This window comes from Lissotriton helveticus, chromosome 1_2, assembly GCF_964261635.1.
Source record: "Lissotriton helveticus chromosome 1_2, aLisHel1.1, whole genome shotgun sequence".
NCBI lineage: Eukaryota > Metazoa > Chordata > Amphibia > Caudata > Salamandridae > Lissotriton > Lissotriton helveticus.
The window spans coordinates 352,685,417-352,709,675 of NC_136058.1; the positions used below are offsets into that span (position 1 = coordinate 352,685,417).

The window sequence follows — 24,259 nt, forward strand, 5'->3', positions numbered from 1 at the left end:
GCTCCTGGCTGTTTGATTTCTTGCCCATCGACATCGGAGCGCTCCTGCGGTGGCGGATCTGACCGGGAGCTGCACGCCTGCATAGGCACATCGCCTGTGGCGGAGCGGGTGGCGCCGTCGGGCGCGGTTTGGAGGGCGCCGGGAGCACAGGCGATTGGATCCACCGGAGCCGGCTCCTTTTCACCGCGGTCGCCCCCTCCCCCCCCTCACAGGCAACGAGGTAGCTGGATCCGCGGAGCTTGACTGGAGCTCACCCCCGGTGACCTCCCTCCCATCTACATCGGCGACTGCAGGCGCGAGCCTGTTGAAGGGACGTCCTATGACCCCTCTCCCTCAACAGCTGCAGCACAATCCACTGAGGCATCGGCCATTCCGCGCGCCCCCCCCTGCCGCCGCCGGGACGTGGCGAAGACGGAACTGCAGTGTTTGCAAGGGTGCTTCGAGTGGCGCCACAGCCCTAAAGGTGTGTGCTCATAACTTTTTAACACTTTCACCATATTACACATGTATGCCGTTTTTTTCCTATCGGTTTCCCCCCTCGCTACTGGGATGATCCAAATCAAAATTTCCCCTAACAAAGGGTTTAGTGTCGACGTGGCAGAGTCTCTCTTTTGACCAAAATGGCGGGGGCTATAAACTAGAGTAATAAATCGCCCCACTGCCCACAGTTGACCATGAGGCTGCATACCAACACGGTCAGGGGTCACCTGCATTGAGATAAGGCTCCCTCCTCCTCTCTCATCTTCACCAAGCAGCAACATGGATAGAGCAACATAGAAGCTGCACCAACTGGACCTGCCCATTAATAGAAAGGGAAACTGGGCTCGCTAACCCAACAACAACAACAGACAAAGGACTTATACTCCTGCCTCTCTATGCTCCTTTTGGCGGCCATCTTAGACTAGTACACCACTGCGGTGGCCATCTTAGACTAGTCAGTCCTCCTCATTAACTCACACCTATAGCTATACTGGATGTCTCTCCTATAATCTCTCCACGCTTCCCGCCCTATAACCGCGTCCAAACCTATAGCTACCTTTTATTTCTCTCCTCTATTCTCTCCATGCCCCCGCCCTATAACCGCGTCCACCCACCCACACACTCCACCCCCCTCACCCCCCCTCCACCTCTTCTACCTACACCTCTTCTATCATGGAACGCATGGGCAAGCATACATACAAGATTAACTATCCATCCGAGCTCACCAAAAAAAAGCCAAACGCTTCAAACACAACTTCCTGAAAGCCCACCCCGAAACCCCATTTGTGGACACCTACTTCTCGCTAACTAATGGGGCCACAAGCACTGATATCATCTTCTACACCCTACGCAGAGCACAGTGGAGGAAAGTGCTCCTCGCCACCCTCACCATCTCTACTTCTAGAAAAACCGCTCATGGCCTAACACTCTCTACTACACCGTCCCAACTTTTCCCGGGCAGAGCGACCATCTCCATCTATAACAACGGGATTATCCTATTCCAATCCACAGATAGGAACCTTGACCTACTCGACAATCTGTTCCCCACCTTCCTAAATCATATCTCCAACGGGCGGTCCGCCACGCCTAACACCATGGGTTACACAACACCCCCTAACTCCAAGCGTCAGTACTTCTTGCCTAAACCATCACAGCAGAGGAGCATTCCACACCTCTCCCCTCTGACCAGCGCGGTAATCAGTCACCCACCCGACCACACTTCCCAAAATCCCCCTTGCACTGGCGAAGATCACCCCCCCCTCGCACACTCCCCATACCCCCACCCTCCTCACCCCCACCTCACGACTCCTGCGAACGTCACAGATCCCACTGCAATCAATCTCCCATCCGATCTCACCTCCCCACACCCCTCAGGCACTGGCGAATATCACCCCCCTTCACACATCCCCTATACCCCCACCCGCCTTACCCCCCATCCCACACCTCACACGAGTCTCGCAGAACCCACCTCCACCGCACTGAACATATTTCCCACGCACCGCGACACGACCAACTCTCACCCTTTCTCCCCCCCCACTCCCATTCCCCACCATCCCACCCTACCGGCCAGATCCACGGAACACGCCACCTCCCTCAACTCAACCCCTTATCCTCTATCCCCCCCACTCCTAGCCCCCAACCATCCTACCCTCATCCCTTCCTTCTCCAGCCTACACTCATCTCTCAACTCACCTGCGCCTCCCTCCTCCAGCGCCACCACATACGCTACCAACCTCCCCCTGTCATCATCCACGCCACCCATGCCCCTTGCTCACAAACTCTCTCATCCATCGAATGCCACCCCACCTACTACAGCCGCAGAGCCCTTTACCCCACCTACTACGACCGCAGAGCCATGTACCATCGCGTGCACATCCCGCCCCATTCGATCCATTGCCCACCCCATTGCCCCACTCAATCACTCACCCACTGTTCTCACTCCCAATACCATCCCCAATCCAACTATGGACATGATCATATCCACCCTCCAACAAGTCAAAGAAGATCTTCAATCCATCAAATAATTTCTTTTCACACACCCCAGGCACCCCCTACCTGCCAATTCTGCGCCCAACAAGTATATCACTCGCCCCTCAAACATCCTCACTCATCCATCCCCGCGCTGGCCCTCTATCCCCGACCGCAAGGCCACCAGCCGCCCCCGTCGCACCCTACACCCCCTCTCTGACCGAGACTTGCACACTCTACTCCGCTCATATGGCCCAGGTCCCACAAAACTCCCACCCACCACACACCTTCCCATACCCACGATTCTCACAAATCCCCTCAGGCCCCCCACGCGGAGCAATAGAAGCTCCGTCCCCTGTAATCTCAGAAAAGTCCCCCTCTCCCTAGAACACTCTCCCACTCTCCTCACCCCCAGACTAAAGTGTATCCTGCTCAACTGCAGATCGGCCCGAGACACTCCTCCGGCATCGCGGATCTCATCTTATCAATGGACCTCGATCTAGCCATTCTGACTGAAACGTGGCTAACTGAAGCCTCCACACCTATAATGGACATACTAGTCCCCCCAACTATCACAATATTAGACTCGACAGAAATGGCAAGACGGGCGGGGGAATCGCATGCATCTACAGGAGCAACCTCGTTGTCACTGTAGGTCCCTCCCCCGCCCTCTCCTCCTGCGAACTCATCTGCCTCGATATTACTAGCGAGGGCAAACCTGTGTGCTCCCTTCATGTTATCTACCACCCACCCAGAGACAACCTCACCTTCTCCCAACAACTCATGGACACGATATCCACCAACGCCGGTCGACAGATCAATCAAATCTACTTGGGAGACTTCAACCTCCACTGGAACGACCAGAAAGACGTTGTGGTGAATAGCCTTAAGACGTTCCTCAGCGCGCTTGACCTCACCCAAATCTGCAACCGTCCAACACATGAAAAAGGCTCTATCCTTGACCTTATCATCGCCAAAGAAGACTCTATCCAGCTGGAGGCAATCGAACCCTGTGACTGGTCAGACCACCACATCATCACCTTCTTCATCAACGAAAAGTTCAAACTTAACCCGGCTCAACCTGCCAAAACCAAGATCTGGAAGAGGGATTTGAGGAATCTTAACCCAAACTCCTTGCCTGCCCACACAGGCAGTCTCCTTCTTCCCCCGACGGGCATCTCTGATGTGCATTCACTGACCAATTTCTACCTAGACACTATGTCTGCAATAATCAATGAAGCCGCACCCCTGCAAATGAAGAGAGTCGCCACCAAGAACTCGAACCCATGGTATGATGGTATACTCAATGAAGACAGACGTGCTATGCGCATGGCAGAGCGCACGTGGAGAGCTGTCCCCTCAGCACTGCACCTTCGAGCGCTTAAGAGTAAAAGAAACGCTTACTTCAGAAAAATCAAACGCTCAAAATCAGTCTTCTTTAGCCAACAGCTGGATCAAGCAAAAAACCGACCAAGAAAACTGTTCGAGTTAGTAAAAACCCAAACCAAGACGCAACCTCTGCAACCTAACAGCTCAACAAAGGATATTCCAAGTTGCGAAGACTTTTCTGCTTTCTTCAAGCAAAAGACCGACAATATAAGAAGTGATCTCCTCAAGGATGTAAGTTGATACTCCTGCTCCATATGCATAACTAACACTCAACCTAAAAACAACGCCTCATGGACGTCCTTCGACACCCATACTGACGAATCAATTCACAAGCTGCTCGACACCTTGAAACCCGCCAATCACCTCACAGACCCCCTACCTGCCAACGCTGTTAAAGCCCTCACCCCCCTGTTCCTCCCACTCTGGACTAAAATCATCAACTGTTCCTTGCAACAAGGACTCATCCCAGACTCCCTCAAGATAGGGCAAGTCACGCCTATACTCAAGAAACCCACAGCTGTCCCGGCCGACCTAAACAATTACCGACCCATCACCAATATCCCCACTCTGGCCAAATTGCTAGAAAAATGTGTACAACTCCAATTGACAAAACACATTGAGCAGTTTGACCTCCTCAACCCTCACCAATCTGGATTCAGAGCAAAACATAGCACGGAAATGGCTATGACTCACATAATTGATGACGCCCTCCAAATCCTTGATCACAATGAGTCCTGCCTCCTCATCCTCCTCGACCTCTCCTCAGCATTTGATACGGTCAAACACGAGAATCTACTTGAGCTGTTAAACACCAGAATGGGCATATCCGGGACTGTTCTCAAATGGTTCACTTCCTTTCTGCACAACAGGTCTCAAAGGTTCAAGATCAACAACGCATTGTCCTCGCCTGTGCCCGTAACACTAGGAGTCCCGCAAGGCTCCTCCCTATCCCCCACATTGTTCAACCTCGTCATGGACCCACTCACCACCCTGCTTCAAGCATCAAATGTACACTTCCATATGTACGCTGATGACACTCAGCTCTACCTCAAGCTTCAATCCCCTGAAGACATCAAACTTTTGAATGCCACACTAAGAAACACCCAGGCATGGCTGGCCGACAATCACCTTAAACTAAATGCTCTGAAAACTGAGTTCCTTCTGATCTCACCTCCTGCGAAAAAGGCCATCACCCAAACCTGGCTCAACCATCTAACCGCTCTAAATGTCCAGCCCACCATCGTGGACTCAGCGAAATCCCTTGGCATCACACTTGACTCCAATCTCGACATGCAGCAGCATATTAGCAAAGCAGCTAAGGGAGCCAACTTCCAAATCAACACGCTGAGAAAACTCAAACCCTTCCTACCACCCAAAGACTTCCAAATTGTTGTACAAGCCCTAGTCATTCCGCGCATAGACTATGGAATTGTGGCTCTCAGCGGGCTCCCCCTAACAACAACGGCGCCCCTACGAGCCTCCTTGAACGCGGCCGCGAGATTCATCACTGGTTCAAGAAAACACTCGCATATATCCCCTGACTTAAAAGCCCTGAACTGGCTGCCTTTTGAAGCCAGAGTTCAGCTGAAAATTGCCTGTATGACACATTCGGCCTTACACCACAAGTCACCCAACTACCTCACTCACAAGCTGACTATATCAGGAGGCTCAAGATCCAACAGAAGCACAAAGAATCTCCTCCTGAAACCTCGTAGATTCCGGAAGGAAAAAACATACACACGCTCCTTCTCAGGGATGGCACCTAGGATCTGGAATGCACTCCCGCCAGAAACTAGGCTTATCCCCTCCTCTGTACTCTTCAAGAAAGAGGTAAAAGCCATCCTTATGGCTAAGTTCACCTGAACCCTATTGCTACTGGAACAATGACAGTACATGGCTCCCATATTATCAGTTACCTGAATGCTTAACTATGTTAGACTCTTTTATGGCTGCTACTGGACCAAATTCACTGCACGGATGCTATATTATTGGTTTCCTGATTGTTTATTAAGGCTGTACACTATGACTTGATTGCTTTACTAACTTGCATTCCACTCACTACTGCCTACTATGTTCTCAACAGTGTGTTTACTCACCCTCTGGGGTGCTATAATCTTATTCGAGTCGACATTGCACTGCTTCTATATTATTGCTTATTGTTTGTTATTATTGTGCATACTCTTGTGCGATTTCTACCCTAATTAGCAAATCACTCCCTACCGAATTCTATACTGTTGTCAACAGTTTGTCTATCCTACCTACTGTTTCTGTAAAGCGCTCTGATATCTGCAAAGATCTTGTTCGCGCTATATAAAACTTTACAAATAAATAAATAAATAAATAGGATGTTGCAGAATCTCATCAGGTGCCTGTTTGTGTCTTGTCATGCTCTAATATGAACTTTGACCCTTCCAGTAGGTCGCTCCCCCTCCGCAGAGCACTGCCTGTGCCTCCCTGCCCAGCTGCCGCTGCTGAGGAAGTTCGAGGCCCACTTCCAACCGCAGGCTACCACTTGCGCCTCATCCCTGGTAGGCCGCAGGTTTACTCATCTTCCATTGTATTGCCTGTATTTTCTTTCATTGCTCCCCTTGTAGTGACTGCATTTTCATTGGTGTGTCTTTGACTGCGGTTGTCTGTCTCCCCCGCTGCCACAATGTGGTCTGTGCCCCTTCTCTCCCTCTGTTCCCCTCACCGCCCTGTGTCTCTCTGCCTGTTTTCCCTTCTGCTCCCCTCGCTGCCTAGTGTTTCTCTGCCTGTTTTTTCTTTCTGCTCCCCTTGTGGCCCTCGTGTCTCTCTGCCCGTTTTTGCCTTCTGTTGCGTAGCTGCCCCTGCATTTCTGTGACCTTTCTGCTTTCTGTGCCACTCGTTTCCCCCCAATTTTTTGTGACCTTACTGCCCTTTCTTGTGACCTTTCTGCCCTTTCTTGGGACCTTTCTGGCCTCTGTGCCATTCGTTTCCCCCTGTTTTTTCTGACCTTTCTGCACCTTCTTGGGACCTATGCGCCTCTGTGCCACTCGTTTCCCTCTGTTTTTTGTGACCTTTCTGCCTCTTCTTGGGACCTTTCTTCCCTCTGTGCCTCTCGTTTCCACCCGTTTTTTGTGACCTTTCTGCCCTTTCCTGTGACCTTTGTGCCTCTGTGCCACTCATTTCCCCCCATTCTTTCTGACCTTTTTGCCATTTTATGGGACCTTTCTGACTCGGTGCCACTTGTTTCGCCCTGTTTTTTCTGACCTTCCTGCTCTTTCTTGTGATCTTTGTGCCCTCTGTGCCACTCGTTTCCCCCCATTTTGTGTGACCTTTCTGCCCTTTCTTGTGACCTTTGTGCCTCGGTGCCACTCATTTGCCCCCGTTTTTTGTGACCTTTTGGCCCTTTCCTGTGACCTTTGTGCCTCTGTGCCACTTGTTTCCCCTTGGTTTTTGTGACCTTTCTGCCCTTTCTTGGGACCTTTGTGCCTCTGTGCCACTCGTTTCCCCCCATTTTTTGTGACGTTTCTGCCCTTTCTTGGGACCTTTGTGCATCTGTGCCACTCGTTTCCCCCTGTATATTTGTGACCTTATGCCCTTTTTTGTGACCTTTCTGCCTTCTGTGCCACTCGTTTCCCCTGCCTTCTGTGCCACTCGTTTCCCCCTCAATTGTTCCCCCTCCGTACAGCACTGCCTATGCCTCCTTGCCCAGCTGCCGCGGCTGAGGAAGTTCGAGGCCCTCCTCCACCCGCAGGCTACTACCTGCGCCTCATCCCTGGTGGCCAGTGGTAGGCTGTAGGTTTGCTCATCCTCCATTGTATTGCCTGTATTTTCTTTCATTACTCCCGTTGTAGTGACTGCATTTTTATTGTTGTGTCTGTGACTCCTGTTGTCTGTCTCCCCGCTGCCTGTATGTGGTCTGTGCCTGTTCTCTCCCTCTGTTCCCCTCACTGCCCCGTGTCTCTATGCCCGGTTTCCCTTCTGCTCCCCTCGCTGCCCCCGTGTCTCTCTGCCTGGTTTTTTCTTCTGCTCCCCTCGCAGCCCCCGTGTCTCTCTGCCCGTTTTTGCCTTCTGTTGCTTAGCTTCCCCTGCATTTCTGTGACCTTTCTGCCTTCTGTGCCACTCGTTTCCCCCATTTTTTGTGACCTTTCTGCCCTTTCTTGTGACCTTTCTGCCCTCTGTGCCAGTCTTTCCCCCTCAATTGTTGTGCACTTTTGCCTTCTGTTTCCTTTGTCGCCCCTCACCGCCCCCGCCACTGCGTCCCCTGTGGCTCCGCCCCCTGACTGTCCATTCGCTGCCCCCGCCTCCCAGCTGTTCCTCACTCCCACTTCCCCATACATGCCAGCCGCTGCGCCTGTCGGCGGCTGGACCGCGCCCAGAGCCTTTTTGTGACCTTACTGCCCTTTCTTGTGACCTTTCTGCCCTTTCTTGGGACCTTTCTGGCCTCTGTGCCATTCGTTTCCCCCTGTTTTTTCTGACCTTTCTGCACCTTCTTGGGACCTATGCGCCTCTGTGCCACTCGTTTCCCTCTGTTTTTTGTGACCTTTCTGCCTCTTCTTGGGACCTTTCTGCCCTCTGTGCCTCTCGTTTCCACCCGTTTTTTCGGACCTTTCTGCCCTTTCCTGTGACCTTTGTGCCTCTGTGCCACTCATTTCCCCTCATTCTTTCTGACCTTTTTGCCATTTTATGGGACCTTTCTGACTCGGTGCCACTTGTTTCGCCCCGTTTTTTCTGACCTTCCTGCTCTTTCTTGTGATCTTTGTGCCCTCTGTGCCATTCGTTTCCCCCCATTTTGTGTGACCTTTCTGCCCTTTCTTGTGACCTTTGTGCCTCGGTGCCACTCATTTGCCCCCGTTTTTTGTGACCTTTCGGCCCTTTCCTGTGACCTTTGTGCCTCTGTGCCACTTGTTTCCCCTTGGTTTTTGTGACCTTTCTGCCCTTTCTTGGGACCTTTGTGCCTCTGTGCCACTCGTTTCCCCCCATTTTTTGTGACGTTTCTGCCCTTTCTTGGGACCTTTGTGCATCTGTGCCACTCGTTTCCCCCTGTATATTTGTGACCTTATGCCCCGGGGGTGTCCTAGTTCTGGGACACCCCCGCGCCGCACGGCCACCAGCTGCTGTGTGCGCCCACCCTGCCTGACTGCCTCGTTGCTGCCTCGCTGCTCCGCGTGACCACGCCCCCCTGCCCTCGCGCGGCGTGGTCCGTGCTCGCCTGACCGGCCCCGGTTGTATTTGCCTTTCTGCATTCTGCTCTTTGTTTTGTAAGTTTGTTTTGCCAATCTGTATTGCCTGTATCTTTTTCCCCCGTTTTTGTAATTGCCTCCTGGTGTTGCTTCTGCCCTTCGTCCCCCCTCCCCGCTTCCCGCCACCGCCGATTGCCCCGCCCCTTTTGCATTCTGTACCCTCCCCGCTCCCGCCTCCCAGCTGCTCCGCCCCCCCCGCGCACTTGGCCATATATGGCGACCGTGCGACGCAGGTGAGTGTGTCCTAGTTCTGGGACACCCCCGCGCCGCACGGCCACCAGCTGCTGTGTGCGCCCACCCTGCCTGACTGCCTCGTTGCTGCCTCGCTGCTCCGCGTGACCAAGCCCCCCTGCCCTCGCGCGGCGTGGTCCGTGCTCGCCTGACCGGCCCCGGTTGTATTTGCCTTTCTGCATTCTGCTCTTTGTTTTGTAAGTTTGTTTTGCCAATCTGTATTGCCTGTATCTTTTTCCCCCGTTTTTGTAATTGCCTCCTGGTGTTGCTTCTGCCCTTCGTCCCCCCTCCCCGCTTCCCGCCACCGCCGATTGCCCCGCCCCTTTTGCATTCTGTACCCTCCCCGCTCCCGCCTCCCAGCTGCTCCGCCCCCCGCGCACTTCGCCATATATGGCGACCGTGCGAACGCGCAGCGTTGACGCGCAGCGGGCGCGCCGATTGTGCGCCGAAGGCGCACCAAAGGTAAGCCCGTCTGCGCCCGTCCGCGCCTGGACCGCGCCCAGTGCCAGGACCCCTGGCCCCCACCGCCGGAAGCCGACCCGACGAACCTACAACGCCGCCGACCTCCTCGCACTCAACACCGGCGGCATCCCGGGATGTCACCGAGCCACCCCGAAGCACACCCACGGACCCTTCAGCTGCCACGCCTGCAAGTTCACCTGCATCCGGACCGACCCTGCACCAGCACCCGCCAAGCCGAACGCCAGCAGCAACCACCTCAAGTGCATCCTGCTCAACACCCGCTCCGTACACAGACACGCCATCGAACTCCGGAACCTCCTCGACACCACAGCCCCTGACGTCGCCTTCCTCACTGAGACCTGGATGAACGCCTCCTCAGCGCCCGACATCGCCATCGCCATCCCAGAGGGCTACAAGATCACACGGAGGGACCGCACCGCCAACCAGACGGGAGGAGGCATCGCCATCATCCACAGAGACACCATCCGCATCACGACCAACACCTACGACACCCTAACCACCGCCGAACACCTGCACTTCCAGATCCACACGGACCCCAGAACAACCCTCAGAGGCACCCTGATCTACCGACCCCCAGGACCACGCACGCGATTCAGCGAGGACATCGCCGACTTCATCAGCCCGCATGCCCTCCCCTCCGCCGACTACATCCTCCTGGGGGACCTCAACTTCCACCTGGAGAACAACAGCGACCGCAACACCATCACCCTGCTCGACAACCTCGCCAACCTCGGACTCAAGCAGCTGGTGACCACCCCCACCCACCTCGCCGGACACACACTCGACGCCGTCTTCTCATCCAGCAAAGTCATCGCCTTCAGCCACGCCACAGGACTCCACTGGACGGACCACAGCTGCGTCCACTTCACCTTCAAAAGAACGACGATCCACCACCACCAGCAACAGGTTGCCCGAAGAAGCTGGAACAAGATCACAGCCGACCAGCAAACCGCCTCCCTGAGCCAGCACCCCCCCGCCGGCTCAGCGAACCCCAGCCAGGCCGCCGACAACCTCACTAAGTGGATCAGCAACTGCGCGGACGAACTCGCCCCTCTGAGGACTCCACCCAGCAGACCTGGCAGCAGAAAAGCCCCATGGTTCACCGACGAACTCAAGAGCTCCAAGAAGAACTGCCGAGCCCTCGAGAAAGTGTGGAGAAGGGAACCAACAATGGACAACATGACCAACCTCAAGCTCGCCACACGGAAACACCACCAACTGATCCGCGCCACCAAGAAAAATGCCTACAAGGACCGGCTAGACAAAAACGCACACAACTGCAAGGAACTCTTCAACATCGTAAAAGAGCTCTCCAACCCCAACGCCGGAAACAACGACATCACCCCGTCGCAAGACCTCTGCAACTCCCTCGCCTCATTCTTCCACAACAAGATCGCGGACATACACAACAGTTTCAGCATCCAACCGACGCACGCCACGACCACAGCAACGCCACCCACCACCACCCTCCGCGCCTGGACTCCGATCAGCACCGAAGACACCATCCGCACTATGAACTCCATCCACTCCGGATCTCCAACCGACCCCTGCCCTCATCACGTCTTCAACAAGGCCGACGTGGTCATCGCACCCCACCTGCGGGACATCATCAACACCTCCTTCGACACCGCCACCTTCCCGGAGAGCTGGAAGCACGCGGAACTCAGCGCTCTACTCAAGAAACCTACAGCGGACCCCACCGAACTCAAGAATTACCGTCCCATCTCGCTCCTCCCGTTCCCGGCCAAAGTCATCAAAAAGACCGTCAACAAACAGCTGGCCGCCTTCCTCGAGACGAATGGATCCCTCGACCCCTCACAGTCTGGCTTCCGAGCCAACCACAGCACCGAGACCGCCCTCATCGCTGCCACCGATGACATCCGAACCCTGATGGACAACGGAGAAACAGCGGCCCTCATCCTCCTTGACCTCTCCGCGGCGTTCGACACTGTCTGCCACCGCACCCTAGTACAGCGCCTCGGCAACATCGGAATCCAGGAGAAGGCACTGGAATGGATCACCTCCTTCCTCGACGGAAGAACACAGAGAGTCCGCCTACCACCGTACAAGTCAGAGGCCACCGAAGTCATCTGCGGCGTCCCCCAAGGATCCTCGCTGAGCCCCACCCTCTTCAACGTCTACATGAGCCCCCTCGCGGCCATCGCACGCAAACACAACCTCAACATAATCTCCTACGCCGACGACACCCAGCTGATCCTCTCCCTGACCAACGACCCCGCCGCCGCCAGAACCAACCTGCACGAAGGGATGAGAGATGTAGCCGAGTGGATGACTACCAGCCGCCTGAAACTGAACTCAGACAAGACGGAGGTCCTCATCCTGGGCTCCTCGCCCTCCGCCTGGGATGACTCCTGGTGGCCTCCCGCCCTGGGCACCGCACCCAAACCAACGGACCACGCACGCAACCTGGGCTTCATCCTGGACTCCTCCCTCTCCATGACCAGACAAGTCAATGCCGTCTCCTCATCATGCTTCAACATCCTACGCATGCTACGGAAGATCTTCTGGTGGATCCCCACCGAGACCAGGAAGACCGTCACCCAGGCCCTCGTCACCAGCCGACTGGACTACGGCAACGCCCTCTACGCCGGAACCACCGCCAAGCTCCAGAAGAGACTCCAGCGGATACAGAACGCCTCAGCCAGACTCATCCTCGACCTCCCACGAAACAGCCACATCTCCGGACATCTGAGAGACCTGCACTGGCTCCCCGTCAAGAAAAGAATCACCTTCCGTCTCCTCACCCACGCACACAAAGCCCTACACGACCAAGGCCCGAGCTACCCCAACAACCGAATCAACTTCTACGCTCCCAAGCGCCACCTCAGATCAACCAGCCACGCCCTCGCCGATGTCCCACGCATCCGAAGAGCGACAACAGGAGGAAGGTCCTTCTCCTACCTGGCCGCCAAGACCTGGAATTCCCTCCCGACCGACCTGCGCCTGACCCAAAACCACCTCGCCTTCAGGAAGAAGCTCAAGACCTGGCTGTTCGAGCAGTAGCGGCACCCCCCCTCCTAGCGCCTTGAGACCCTACGGGTGAGTAGTGCGCTATACAAATGTCTTGATTGATTGATTGATTGATTGATTTTTTGTGACCTTACTGCCCTTTCTTGTGACCTTTCTGCCCTTTCTTGGGACCTTTCTGGCCTCTGTGCCATTCGTTTCCCCCTGTTTTTTCTGACCTTTCTGCACCTTCTTGGGACCTATGCGCCTCTGTGCCACTCGTTTCCCTCTGTTTTTTGTGACCTTTCTGCCTCTTCTTGGGACCTTTCTGCCCTCTGTGCCTCTCGTTTCCACCCGTTTTTTCTGACCTTTCTGCCCTTTCCTGTGACCTTTGTGCCTCTGTGCCACTCATTTCCCCCCATTCTTTCTGACCTTTTTGCCATTTTATGGGACCTTTCTGACTCGGTGCCACTTGTTTCGCCCCGTTTTTTCTGACCTTCCTGCTCTTTCTTGTGATCTTTGTGCCCTCTGTGCCACTCGTTTCCCCCCATTTTGTGTGACCTTTCTGCCCTTTCTTGTGACCTTTGTGCCTCGGTGCCACTCATTTGCCCCCGTTTTTTGTGACCTTTCGGCCCTTTCCTGTGACCTTTGTGCCTCTGTGCCACTTGTTTCCCCTTGGTTTTTGTGACCTTTCTGCCCTTTCTTGGGACCTTTGTGCCTCTGTGCCACTCGTTTCCTCCCATTTTTTGTGATGTTTCTGCCCTTTCTTGGGACCTTTGTGCATCTGTGCCACTCGTTTCCCCCTGTATATTTGTGACCTTATGCCCTTTTTTGTGACCTTTCTGCCTTCTGTGCCACTCGTTTCCCCTGCCTTCTGTGCCACTCGTTTCCCCCTCAATTGTTCCCCCTCCGTACAGCACTGCCTGTGCCTCCTTGCCCAGCTGCCGCGGCTGAGGAAGTTCGAGGCCCTCCTCCACCCGCAGGCTACTACCTGCGCCTCATCCCTGGTGGCCAGTGGTAGGCTGTAGGTTTGCTCATCCTCCATTGTATTGCCTGTATTTTCTTTCATTACTCCCGTTGTAGTGACTGCATTTTTATTGTTGTGTCTGTGACTCCTGTTGTCTGTCTCCCCGCTGCCTGTATGTGGTCTGTGCCTGTTCTCTCCCTCTGTTCCCCTCACTGCCCGTGTCTCTATGCCCGGTTTCCCTTCTGCTCCCCTCGCTGCCCCCGTGTCTCTCTGCCTGGTTTTTTCTTCTGCTCCCCTCGCAGCCCCCGTGTCTCTCTGCCCGTTTTTGCCTTCTGTTGCTTAGCTTCCCCTGCATTTCTGTGACCTTTCTGCCTTCTGTGCCACTCGTTTCCCCCATTTTTTGTGACCTTTCTGCCCTTTCTTGTGACCTTTCTGCCCTCTGTGCCAGTCATTTCCCCCTCAATTGTTGTGCACTTTTGCCTTCTGTTTCCTTTGTCGCCCCTCACCGCCCCCGCCACTGCGTCCCCTGTGGCCCCGCCCCCCTGACTGTCCATTCGCTGCCCCCGCCTCCCAGCTGTTCCTCACTCCCACTTCCCCATACATGCCAGCCGCTGCGCCTGTCGGCGGCTGGACCGCGCCTAGAGCCAGAACCCCTGGCCCCTGCACCCACCATGACAACCGCCGCCACTACGACACCAGCACTCTGCACGCTCTCAACCCCGGACGGACCCACACCTGCTTCAAGGCCGCCCCAAAACGCACACATGGTCCCTTCACCTGCCAGAACTGCAGCTACACCAGCCACAGAGCCGACGAACCACCCACCAAGGATGTACGTTAGTACAACGCGATCTTTTAGAACGCGGTACTTTACAACGATGCCATTACAACGCAAGTCGTTACAACGACTTGCGTTGGTGTGCGTGGATTGTGGAATATTATAATTTTATATTCTAACACCAGCCCACGTAACAGTAGGGAAGATGTTGGAATATAAAATTACAATATTCCTTATACAACAGCGCCATCCAGCGCAAGTCGTAGTAACAACTTGCGTTGTAATGGCATCGTTGTAAAGGCAACGCGGTGTAAACACCGCATTGTAAGCGGTTTGCCTCCGCCTAGAAAGACCTCAACCACCTCTGATGCATGCTACTGAACTCCCGCTCCTCACGCAAACACGCCATTGCGCTCTGGGACCTGCTCAACACAACCTTCTCGGACGTCGCCTTCCTGACAGAGACCTGGTTGAACAACTCCTCCGCACCCGACATCGCCATAGCCATCCCAGACGGCTACAAGATCACCCCCAGAGACCGCACCAACGGAGTCGGAGGTGGAATCGCCATCGTCCACAAGAACAGCATCAGGGTCTCGACTAGCACTGACGACACGCTCAGCACCGCCGAACACATGCATTTCCAGATCCACACAGACCCCAACTCCACCCTCAGAGGCACCCTCATCTACCGACCACACGCACCCCGCCCCCAGTTCAGTGACTCCATCGCCGACTTCATCAGCACAACGCCCTGACCTCCACCGACTACATCCTCCTCAGAGACCTGAACTTTCACCTTGAGAACAACAACGAAAACAACTCCACAACCCTGATCGATAACCTTGCCAACCTCGGACTGAGACAACTCGTCACAATGCCCACCCACTCCACCGGCCACACGCTCGACCCCGACTTCTCATCAAGCCCACACGTCTCCGTCAGCCACACCATCGAACTCCTCTGGACCGACCACCGCTGCATCCACTTCACCTTCCAGAAACCCACCACACACCACCGCACCCAACAGATCCCCCGCCGCTGCTGGAGCAAAATCACCGAAGACCAACTACATACAAACCTCGCTCTCAGCCCACCCACCGAACCCTCCAAAACCGACATCGCTGCTCACAACCTCATACGATGGATCAAGAACTGCGGCAACACCCTCGCCCCACTGAAGAGACACCCCAAAGAAATACCGGAAATAGGACCAGCTGGTTCACCGCAGCTCCCCTAGATTCCAAGCAAGCCTGCCAGAAACTAGAGAAGAAATGGCACAGTGAACAAACTCTGGACAGCCACGCAGCACACAAGGACGCCGTCCGCAACCACCACCACCTCATCAGGGCTGCCAATAAGACCTCCTTCAAAGACCACATCGACAACAACGCACATGACAGCAAGGAGCTCTTCAACATCGTGCAGGAACTCTCCAAACCCAGCTCCAACACCAACAACATTCCGCCGTCGCAAGCCCTGTGCGACTCCCTCGCCACCTTCTTCCACCGCAAGATAGCTGACATTCACGACAGCTTCAACACCCATACAGTCCCAACAGACAGCAACACAACAGACCCTCCGCACACCATCGACCACGTCCCCTTGCTACCCTGGACCAGTGTGAGCGTCGATGACACAATCAAGACCATGAGCACAATCCACTCCGGCTCTCCGTCAGACCCATTCCCGCACCACGTCTTCTCTCCCTTAAGACCGCCACCTTCCCAGAGAGCTGGAAACACACCGAGATCAACACCCTACTCAAAAAACCCAAGGCAGACCCAAGAGACCTCAAGAACTTCTGACCCATATCTCTGCTCAAGGTCATCGAGAAAATCGTTAACAGACAGCTAACCCGATACCTTGAAGAGAACAGAATCCTGGACCCTTCCCAGTCAGGGTTCCGCAGCAACCACAGCACCGAGACCGCCCTCATCGCTGCCACCGACGACATCAGGACCCTGCTAGACAACGGGGAGACTGCAGCACTCATCCTCCTAGACCTCTACTCCACCTTCGACACCGTCTGCCACCGCACACTACGCCCACGCCTCCACGCCGCAGGGTTCCGAGACAAGGCTCTGGAATGGACCACCTCCTTCCTCTCCGGCAGAACCCAGAGCGTCTGCCTCCCCCTGTTCTGTTCCAAAGCCTCCAAGATCATCTGCGGCATACCCCAAGGATCCTCCCTCAGCCCGACACTGTTCAAAATTTACATGGCCCCGCTTGCACACGTCGCCCGACAGCATGACCCCAACATAATCTCCTACGCTGACGACACTCAACTGATCCTCTCCCTCACCAAGGAGCCCATCACCGCCAAAGCCAACCTACATGAAGGAATGAAGGCCATAGCCGACTAGATGAAGATCAGCCATCTGAAGCTGAATTCGGACAAGACGGAGGTTCTCATCCTCGGCTCCAACCCATCACTGGGGGCAGCCCCAACCTCCACGCCCGCAACCTGGGAATCATCCTCGACTCAATGCTCTCAATGACCAAGCAAGTCAATGCCGTCTCCTCCTCCTGCTTCAACACCCTGTGCATGCTCTGCAAGATCTACAGATGGATCCCGACAGATACAAGAAAGACAGTCACCCAGGCCCTCGTCAGAAGCAGACTCGACCACGGAAACACCCTCTATGCGGGATTCCCGACCAAGCTCATCAATCGACTACAACGCATCCAAAACGCCTCAAAACGACTGATCCTCGATGTACCATGACACAGCCACAATACCCCCCACCTGAGAAACCTCCACTGGCTTCCTGTCAACAAGAGGATATCTTTCAAGCTCCTCATCCACGCACACATGGCACTCCACAAGACCGGCCCAGCCTACCTCAACAGACGGCCCCCAACCGCCAGCTACGCTCTGCCAACTCTCACCTCGCCGCCAAGACATGGAACACCATCCCACTGAGCTTACGACAGACCTAAGACCTGCTGACCTTCAGGAGGACACTAAAGACTTGGCTGTTCAATCAGTAGCGGCCCCCACCTCCCCCCCAGCGCCTTGAGTACCTCGCGGGTATGTAGTGTGCTTAACAAATGACTGATTGATTGATTGAGATCACATGCCAGGGCAATGAGAATTTCCTCATTTGCATTGAGAACAGGACCATGGCAATGAGGGAACAGTCACCTCCAATTGTGTGCAAGCAAACTTTGCACAAGTTCAATTGTTAGTACAAAGAGCCAATTTCCACTGGGAGTGCTAACACAGATCTAGTCTCCCCTGGTGCACTTGCCCCAATTCCAAAAATATGGCTATTGAAATCTGTTAAATTGAGAAACTGGAGAAACTGAACAAAAACTGGGAAAGAAGTTATAATATTTGTGGTGAAATAAATTGAATGTTTACAGAGATGAGTGAAATGGTGGGAACCCATGGAATAGCAGATGTATGTACACATGTCGGATACTTGCTGGATCAAAGGTGAGAATGCAACAGAAACAACAAGTATCATATATCTGATGTGTATGTTTGCTAAGATAAAGGAAATAAGTTGTTTATTTATTACAAGAAAATACACTTACAGTAGAAATCAGCTTCACACATAGCTCCTTTGAATATGCTATGAAAAGGAACCACTGTTGTGGAAGACAAGGTTTGTGGCAGGCAACAGCTTTCGCACAAGCATCGTATTGGAGATAAAGACCAACACAGAACAGTTTGTGTGCAGAGCCTCATCCAACTAATTTTCATTGCATTTACTGTGAATCTGTCTCACTCACACATTTCTTCTCACCTTCATCACAGGACTGTCCGTGGTATCCATAGACACAAGTGCAGACATCATCCAAAGAGCAACCACCGTGAATGCAGTTACTTGTATTGCAAAATGTCACTGAAAAAGAGAAGCACACATTAAATAGAAACATGCATCACCATCCATGTAAAATAAACTAAAAGCATTTCACAATGGAATACAGGGCTGTTTAAATGAGTTCACAGAGCCTTACTCGGTTAGGAGAAGCCCTTCATTCATCCGCTCCACACGTATTCTCATAGATTGTTCCCCTTCCAAGAAGGAAAGAGGGTTACTCCTGCCATGGATAGTTTAAATCTCTGACCATTTCCAAGGTGGAAAGGGGTAAAACCGAAGTCTGGGAATGCCCAGAAACATGCAGGCTTCAATTGCAATCCACATCTTGGAACAACAAATTTCCACCCATGAGAGTGATTTATTACTTTAAATTTCTCCGCAATAGTAGGGGAAAACTCTCCAATGTTAAATGTTTTGATACCAAACCAGGAATCACTTTGTGGATCCTGGCCAGGTAAATTCATTGTCACCTTATGTTTGTGACTGATAACCTTTCCGAAAAGAACCCATAGATCCCTATTATGAAACACATTCCATGGACTTGTCATCAAAGGTGTGAGCTGTCATTTGGTTTCTTCAATGACATACAAGACCACATCCACAGTATAATGCAGGAATTGATGCTACTTCTTATCTCGCCATAAACTATTTTAATCACCTTTCCCTCCATTTTTGAGTTCATATCATATTCTTTTCATCAGCCAGGCCTCATCAAAGGAAGGCATGCTTGGTTTGTTCATTTCAATATATCTGTGTGCCCTCTATGTATGCATGTAGGAACACTTGTAGCATGAGAAGACAACACAAGCCACAAAGCCAGGGGAGTGTGGGATACAAGAGGAATATATGTGGGAAGGCCTCCTCGATTACCAGCGTGGCCTCTGAACACCTCTTCACAATCCCGATGTATGGGGCCATCTAGCCCTCCTGTTACCTCCAGTAAGTCACACACAGCAGGAGTGAAGAGAAGTTATCAGAGGCCATTCCCCCTTTCTCCACCACTCTGAAGATGCGTATCCTGGTGCACTACTAGTTTGGGGATACAGTCCTCTTAGCTCCAGAGAGTCCTTGAGGGCCAACAAGTCCTCCTGTTACCTCCAGTAAGTCCCACCCAGTTGGTTTGCTGAGAGGTTTTCGGTGGCACGGCCCCTTTCTCCACCACTCTGCAAATGCACCTCCTAGTGCATTACTAGTTGGGGGATGCAGTCCTCTTGGCTCTTCAGGGTCCTTGGGGCCAGCCAGCCTTCCTGTTACCTCCAGTAAGACCCACTCAGTGGGTTTGCACAGAGGTGTTTGGTGGCCACGCCCCCTATCTCCACCACTCTGCAAATGCGCCTCCTGGAGCAATACTAGTTGGTGGAGGAAGTCCCATTGGCTCTTCAGGGTCCTTGGTTGCTGCGTAGCCCTCCTGTTAACTCCAGAAAGACCCACACAGCTGCTTTGCTGAGAGGTCGTCAGAGGCCACGCCTTCTTTCCCCACCACTCTGCAAATGCAGCTCCTGCTGCACTACTGCTTCGGGGATGATGTCCACTTTAGTCCTAAGGCACCCAGGAGGCAACGGGCGGTCTTCTTGGCTCTTAAGGACCCTTAGCAGCCAAGGGGACTTCATCCCCCAAACCGGAGCACTCCAGGATGCGCATTTGCAGAGTAGTGGAGAGAGGGGAGGGCCTAATGCAAATTGTCAGCTTTTTTTCTTTCTTTGTTCTTGGGCCGATTCTGGCCCAGGGTACCTCATCCCTTAGGCTCGGCCTTTATAAAATGAAATGTATTAATGAAATGGAGGTGGCCGAGTGGTCCCCCCATCCCCTGGGCCCACCCATTTAGATTTTTTTTCTTTAAAAAAAAATTATTGGGATGGGGCCCACATGGTCCACACCCTGGACCAACTTTGGCCCCGGAAACTTGATCCGACCGGGGCATTTCCACCTCGTTGAGGACTGCGGAGGGAGTATCAAGGCCCCCGTGGTCCAGGCCGGCACCTGCCTCCTGCGGGAGCCTGCATTACTTTTTACTCAAACCTAGCTGCTGACATGCAGCTCCATGTGTGTATGAGAGGATGTTGTCCGTCGGCTTAAACTGCCAACTCTGGTTCTGGAAACCAGGGTTTGAGCCTCGAGGTCGCGTCCACATCCTGTGATTCTGGGCAAATCACTTAATCTCCCCATGCCTAAATGTGTAATGTAAATATGGTGCTAATGTAAAGCGCTCCAATACCTTCAGGTTGAGTTTGCGCTATATAAAATATGCAAAAAAAAAAAAGCAAAGTATGCTCCACTTTCAGCAAGCAAGATCAAAATGCTCAAGCTTGCTCAAAGCGGAGCACACTGTTTGGTGTGGCATGACGAGAGCAGTACTCCCGCCATGCCAAAACAAACTGCAATGTCCCAGGGGTAGGTACCGGGGACATTGCTGGAGCCGGCCCGAGTTTGGCGGTCCCCAGGGCCATCTAGGGCTCCTAGAGGAGGTCATGCCGCCCCCCTCCCATATTCAAATTTGCCTTGGAGAGGTGGTGGTCCCGGGGCTGGGGGTCTGCAATAGACCCCCTTCTTTAGTGTATTTGTGCCCTCGGAAGCGGTGGTCCCCGGGGCAGTGGGGGAGGCCATACTTAACCCCTTCCACACAGGGCTAATTCCCCTGTGGTGGGGGGGGGAGGGGCCATGTGGGGCACCATGGTGCTCGTGACAAGCCCAGCTCGTCATGCTGCACAGTGGAGCTGTGCCGCACAGGCGAGGAATTACCCGCGTGTGGGCCGTTCGCGGCCGTTATGATGAGCTCAGCTCATCATCAGCGCAGCTCCACTGTGCCTCATGACGAGCTGAGCTCATCATAAGCATGCAAGGGTTAATGAAAGAGAGTACCTGAGTAACCAAGGCCCTGTGGATTGGGGGGGTCTACAGGGCCCCCCACCCACATAAGAAGAAATAGCCCTGGGGAGGTGACGGTCCCCGCAGCTTTGATAAGCCCTAGTAGAGGGGCCACGTGAGCCCTCCTTCTTTATTTATTACATTCCCCAGGGCGCCATCTCAACCGGGGTTATTTAAAAAAAGCACGGGAGCCAGCGCTTGCTTTTTTGTGCCACAGATGTGCGAATATCCAGGGGGACCTCAAGACCATGGCTTGGAGATCAGGGTATTCTTATACTGACCCATATTCTAAAGTTTGTCCAATCAGAGCCTTGCTTTTCTCTGCACAAGCTCATCTTTGTTTGCGAAGGGTTCACGACCACAGGCATTACAACGTCAGCTTTAGAAAGGTATTTTTACTTTTTTTATATACAAGATCTTTTTAACAATGTGAATTTTTGTAATGGTTTTAATTTATGAAAAATGTTTACCTGTTACCTGTTAACACAGGCTTTACTATAATGTTTGGCTTTAATTTCTCAAAAACTACTGAACAGATTTACACCAAATTGGCAAACAGCATTTCCTGGAACCAACTTCTACCTCCCTGCCAAATTTGGTGTACGTCCGTTCAGCAGTTCGGGCTGTAGGTGGGGCTAAAGGTTCCTATGGGAATTAACATTACAGACACACTCTCATTATGCGCCCCAAATCCACACTTTCTACTGCACGGGTCACCGCCAAACTTTTCATGACAACCAGAACCTACCTTGACACTTTTTGTGTAAAATGTTATGATTATTGGTCAAACAAAGTCAAAGATGTAGCCAAATCAATATAAAAGTTTCCTACGGGAACTAGGTCCTAACTATAACTACCTCCTGAGGATCACCAGTAATTGATATATATATATATATATCCTACAAGCAGTCACCAGTAGCTAGTTATATCTGCTTTTCCATAGATAGAGCGTTTTTTGGTTTGCTAATAGAACATCCACCTCAACTAAGACCTAAGCTCTGTGGCAGAGGGCAGAGGTGACTGCGCGCTGAGCGCTAACTTTTAATTTTAAATACCTGGAGATCTCTGCTGCTGACTGCGAGCAGATTCATGCTTGACCGCCCCGCTGAATGCGAGCGGCGAGCGGTAACTGGAATTATTTTAATTCACTTCCTCCCTATCCCGCCCTCTTGACTCCTCCCCTCACTGGCGGCACCGCCTATATAGGCTCCGCCCATCTTGCCTCGCGCTGTAGACCTAAGCTCTGTGGCAGAGGGCAGAGGTGACTGCGCGCTGAGCGCTAACTTTTAATTTTAAATACCTGGAGATCTCTGCTGCTGACTGCGAGCAGATTCATGCTTGACCGCCCCGCTGAATGCGAGCGGCGAGCGGTAACTGGAATTATTTTAATTCACTTCCTCCCTATCCCGCCCTCTTGACTCCTCCCCTCACTGGCGGCATCGCCTATATAGGCTCCGCCCATCTTGCCTCGCGCTGTAGACCTAAGCTCTGTGGCAGAGGGCAGAGGTGACTGCGCGCTGAGCGCTAACTTTTAATTTTAAATACCTGGAGATCTCTGCTGCTGACTGCGAGCAGATTCATGCTTGACCGCCCCGCTGAATGCGAGCGGCGAGCGGTAACTGGAATTATTTTAATTCACTTCCTCCCTATCCCGCCCTCTTGACTCCTCCCCTCACTGGCGGCACCGCTTATATAGGCTCCGCCCATCTTGCCTCGCGCTGTAGACCTAAGCTCTGTGGCAGAGGGCAGAGGTGACTGCGCGCTGAGCGCTAACTTTTAATTTTAAATACCTGGAGATCTCTGCTGCTGACTGCGAGCAGATTCATGCTTGACCGCCCCGCTGAATGCGAGCGGCGAGCGGTAACTGGAATTATTTTAATTCACTTCCTCCCTATCCCGCCCTCTTGACTCCTCCCCTCACTGGCGGCACCGCCTATATAGGCTCCGCCCATCTTGCCTCGCGCTGTAGACCTAAGCTCTGTGGCAGAGGGCAGAGGTGACTGCGCGCTGAGCGCTAACTTTTAATTTTAAATACCTGGAGATCTCTGCTGCTGACTGCGAGCAGATTCATGCTTGACCGCCCCGCTGAATGCGAGCGGCGAGCGGTAACTGGAATTATTTTAATTCACTTCCTCCCTATCCCGCCCTCTTGACTCCTCCCCTCACTGGCGGCATCGCCTATATAGGCTCCGCCCATCTTGCCTCGCGCTGTAGACCTAAGCTCTGTGGCAGAGGGCAGAGGTGACTGCGCGCTGAGCGCTAACTTTTAATTTTAAATACCTGGAGATCTCTGCTGCTGACTGCGAGCAGATTCATGCTTGACCGCCCCGCTGAATGCGAGCGGCGAGCGGTAACTGGAATTATTTTAATTCACTTCCTCCCTATCCCGCCCTCTTGACTCCTCCCCTCACTGGCGGCACCGCCTATATAGGCTCCGCCCATCTTGCCTCGCGCTGTAGACCTAAGCTCTGTGGCAGAGGGCAGAGGTGACTGCGCGCTGAGCGCTAACTTTTAATTTTAAATACCTGGAGATCTCTGCTGCTGACTGCGAGCAGATTCATGCTTGACCGCCCCGCTGAATGCGAGCGGCGAGCGGTAACTGGAATTATTTTAATTCACTTCCTCCCTATCCTGCCCTCTTGACTCCTCCCCTCACTGGCGGCACCGCCTATATAGGCTCCGCCCATCTTGCCTCGCGCTGTAGACCTAAGCTCTGTGGCAGAGGGCAGAGGTGACTGCGCGCTGAGCGCTAACTTTTAATTTTAAATACCTGGAGATCTCTGCTGCTGACTGCGAGCAGATTCATGCTTGACCGCCCCGCTGAATGCGAGCGGCGAGCGGTAACTGGAATTATTTTAATTCACTTCCTCCCTATCCCGCCCTCTTGACTCCTCCCCTCACTGGCGGCACCGCCTATATAGGCTCCGCCCATCTTGCCTCGCGCTGTAGACCTAAGCTCTGTGGCAGAGGGCAGAGGTGACTGCGCGCTGAGCGCTAACTTTTAATTTTAAATACCTGGAGATCTCTGCTGCTGACTGCGAGCAGATTCATGCTTGACCGCCCCGCTGAATGCGAGCGGCGAGCGGTAACT

The 24,259-nt window shown here is 53.3% G+C and overlaps 2 long non-coding RNA genes across 2 annotated transcripts in view; one reads left to right on the forward strand and one right to left on the reverse strand.

The window, feature by feature from the left end:
- The window catches only part of LOC144807910 (uncharacterized), a 282,409-nt gene that overhangs the window by 219,346 nt on the left and 38,804 nt on the right, over positions 1–24,259 (reverse strand). The window contains exon 2 of the long non-coding RNA XR_013606517.1: positions 18,226–18,324. This is a non-coding gene — a long non-coding RNA (uncharacterized LOC144807910). The remainder of the gene's footprint in view (positions 1–18,225; positions 18,325–24,259) is intronic.
- LOC144807911 (uncharacterized) overlaps positions 1–24,259 on the forward strand; it is a 447,007-nt gene that overhangs the window by 186,735 nt on the left and 236,013 nt on the right. The gene's annotated exons all lie outside the window — the stretch shown is intronic.